We start from the raw sequence: 4,019 nt of genomic DNA, 5'->3' as shown, positions 1-4,019 counted from the left end.
AAATAAATAAATGAACAAAATAAAAACAAAACAATAGTCATTGCTTCTTGTGATTACAAATAAAAGGTAAACAAAAAAAAAGGTGGGGGGGGGCAGGTTTTCTTGAAAATTAATTGTTGGAGGTGTCATCGTGATGGCACTAAATGTTTGCCCTTGTCATTTATTTATTTTTATTCCATTTTTTGCTCTTATTTTTTTGCCAGTGTCCCACAGGCAGAACATATAATTTTTTTGCATAGGTAATAATACTACAGGACAAGAATAGTAAACTTGGTGTTGGCAAGGCCAGGCATTATATACACAAGGCAATATATAATGTGCTCTACATGATTAACAATGCAAAATAAAACAATACGCAGTTTGAAAAAAATCAACAACAAAAACATTAAATTATGGAAAATCTCCCTTGGGACTCACCTGAAACACTCAGAAGAAGAGGAAACTGTTTAATAAGGTCCTAAAAAACTGTCTCATAACAAGTCATACAACCAGCTAAATTAACTTGGACTGGTGATCAGAATAATCTTTACTAAATGGAGAACTCACTATTGGTAGTTTGTTTGTTTTTACATTATGTTTAATTTGATTTAAATTAATCTATTTTAACATGTTATATAAAAATCTGCTAAAGTACTGCACAACCGCACCAGAGAATTTCAATTTTCTGAGGTCCGTCCATGGCCACATCACACTGGCTCCACATTTGTTTGCCCCACTAAAATTGGTCTGGACACCCCACCGGACACCCCTAATGCATGTCTCTGTGATGCATAACTTAGGTGTCAAGTGACAGACCTACAAAGACGCTCTTCTATGTGTGTGTCAAACCGATTAATTTTTAGTTTTACACTTTTTTTTAGCTTTACAACTCGTGCTTCATTTCTGCAAATTAAAAAAAAAAAAACAACTTGAAACTGAAACTTGAGATCAAATTTCTATGAAACTGTGACACTTAAAAAACACTGTGTCTCATGTGAGGATCATAAAACTGATATTACATATTCCTCACTTTGAACAACGGTGAACTTTCAAGCCCATTGGCCCCCAAATAATCCTGAAAAATAACACATTTTCAAATATATTGAACGAACAGGGAACAAGTAATAATAATAATAATAATGCATCAATTTGATATCGCACTTTATCATAGACACTCAAAGTCGCTTCACAGAATTAAGGCATTATTCTTTCACTCCAAACTTAGTGGTAGTAAACTACTGTTGTAGCCACAGCTCCCCTGGGGCAGACTGACGGAGGCAAGGCTGCCATAGCCCTCCGACCACCACCAACACTCACTCACACACTACATTCATACTAGGCAATGTGGGTGAAGTGCCTTGCCCAACAACACAATGACAGATACCACTGGGGTGACTGTACCCCACTGTGGCACCTGAAATTCTCAGTGGTTTCCCATCCAACTACTAACCATGCCCAGACCCGCTTAGCTTCTGAGATCTAACGGGATCGTGCAATGACAGGCTGGTATGGCCACAACATCATATTTCATAATAAATCAAAACAAAAACGAAGTTAAATTAATCACCTACATGAAAAACAAAAGTAAAAGTGCAGTAGTCAAAAACACAGGAAATAAGCAAACATTGTTTACAATCTGTGACAAAAAGCTTATGAAAACAAATTTTTTTTTAAGTCAAATATTGAAAGTTTTTTATTGTTCCACTCCATTTCACACGCCAACAAAATTAATTATTAGTTACACATTGTTCCCTGTCACATATCTATTGCAGAATGCAGTTTATTAATGTAGCGCTCTTTTAAATTCTGATACATTTTTAGGCTTCTCTGGAAGAGCATTAGGGCAAGGCCCAATACCTATTTTTTATTATTAATGTTTCAAGAAAAAAAATCAGAATTCTGACTTTTTTCTCTGAACAGTAATAACAATAACAAAATATTGTATTTTGGATCTTTTTTAAGTGGCCCTAATCCTCTTCCATACATTATTACTTTCTTTGTATGTAAGAGTTTTGTTTAGCATTAATGATGTTTATTGGCAATGAAGAAGGGCATTTAAGAAGATCAGCCTGAAATAGAAAATGTCCTCCTGTTTGTCGCGCCCCACCTGTCTTACCTCCGTTCCCCATGAGGAGGGCATGCAGTCATGCCGGCCCTAGCCTCTCTGGTGCCCTCGGAAAGATTTTCTTTTGTCGCCCCCTTACATTTTTTATACCAAGTAATTTATATTTACATTATTGTTATATTATTATTATTAGAATCATTTCTAACACTTGCATAGTGGTCTTCATCATATCCACAAAGACGCTTTACAAAAGGGGAAAACATGAGAAAAATTATTTTATTTAATTTTGATAAAAGGGTTTCACATACACATGTAAAAGAACACAAACAAGTAAATAAAAGCCAATTTAAAAATCTTAGTAACAGGTTCAAAATACTAATTAATATTATTAGAGTAACACAAGATACAGATAAAAGATCAAGTGTTCTTTTTAATTTAAATATTTATGGATAAAATATTTTACTATTGACATTCACATTTCATGAACAGATGCAAAACTTCCAGATTTAACATAATAATTCTGAAATTGTAGAAATGAACGCATGAATGAACATCATCAATTTAAACAATTGCAGTTCACAGAGGTACTGCACAAAGAAACTATTTAGTAAAAATAATGTCATTTTCTGGTGGTGCTTTATAAAGCAGCTTTAACCAACACAAGCTAAAAAAGCCCCATCCATTCTATGGGGAGGAATTTGTCTCAAAAATATTCACAAATACATCCACAATTTTCACATTTTGTTTTTAGATTTGTTTTTCAAATCCACAAATACATCCACAATTTTCACGTGTCATCATGTATGTGTGTGTTTTTATCATGTGTAAATCTTCAATTGTGCTTGTGAATTGTGTAAATTATGTTTGAGGATTGACCGGGGTGTGCATTTATTTTGAGACAAACTTAACTCAGCTTTGCTCAGATTTACACACACAATCAAACCAAGTGTTGTAGTTTGATCAACAGGGGAAGGCTGCAGTGATTTTGGTGACACTGCAGTAAATACCAGTGGCTTTATTATATATTATTTTTGCTTATATTGATATGTAAATGGGATTAATATACATCAGAGACTTCAATACTACCCCCTAGTGGAGGGTGGGGCTTTCCACATGTGGATCAGGATCTCTGGGTGTGTGGATCTGAGCAAAGCTGTTGCATTAAAAAAAATTTTTTTTTATTTTAATTAAAACTAGACTAACTAATTATTAATAATACTATCACGTTAAGTATACTAATATCAGCGCTTTGATTGTTTAATTAATATTTATTTGTTTTTTGGGTTTTTTTGGCGCCCCCTATGTTGGCCGGTGCCCCAAGCATTTGCTATACTGCCTATGCGACGGGCCAGCTCTGAGGGCATGCAAAACACTTTGAGAAGCACTGGTTTACTTTAATGAGTTTTCAGGTTATTCTAAATCCACAGATGCTAATTTGATCTTCAGCACGTATCCATACGTATCTATCCAGCATCCATTGAACACCATTGATGCCCTCCTAGGTTGCAGGAAGCGTGTGCCAGTTCCCAGAAAGACAACAGTGATAACAATCTCTCACAAGTTCTTTTGTCTTATCAATGGGAATCAAGACATGCCCCGACCAGCATCAATTCCCTTTCCAGTGCCCAAAGCCTAGATAATGTAGACATGGAGGATTGGATTCCAATTCCCCAAACCTCCTCCAAAAAAGGCAGCAGACCAAAAACCAGGACTAACCTCAGGGCTCTGATTTTTCCTCAAGGTTGACGACTGAAACTTTTTCCATGACTAGAAGCATATTGTTCATTGTTGTTGGCAGCGGAGGTTTGCAGTTCTCCTGACCTAGATGAGATGATTTCCTCATATGATGAGTCCCATTTGTCCCATTTACCTGAACCTGACCAGCTGAAAAACAGGAAAACTCCTCTCAGTCCTGGACTCACTTCAGGAAGAATAATACGACAAACAACCACATACAGTATAAATAGTCAAAAAT

The 4,019-nt window shown here is 35.6% G+C and overlaps 1 pseudogene; it reads right to left on the bottom strand.

The window, feature by feature from the left end:
* Positions 1–1,381: 1,381 nt before the first annotated feature.
* LOC114461359 (uncharacterized) lies at positions 1,382–1,499 on the bottom strand (annotated as a pseudogene).
* Between the last annotated feature and the right edge of the window lie 2,520 nt (positions 1,500–4,019).

This window comes from Gouania willdenowi, chromosome 3 (genome assembly GCF_900634775.1).
Source record: "Gouania willdenowi chromosome 3, fGouWil2.1, whole genome shotgun sequence".
NCBI classification, from domain to species: domain Eukaryota; kingdom Metazoa; phylum Chordata; class Actinopteri; order Blenniiformes; family Gobiesocidae; genus Gouania; species Gouania willdenowi.
Note: the sequence above shows the minus strand (reverse complement) of the source record. Positions and strands in the feature narration are given on the sequence as shown.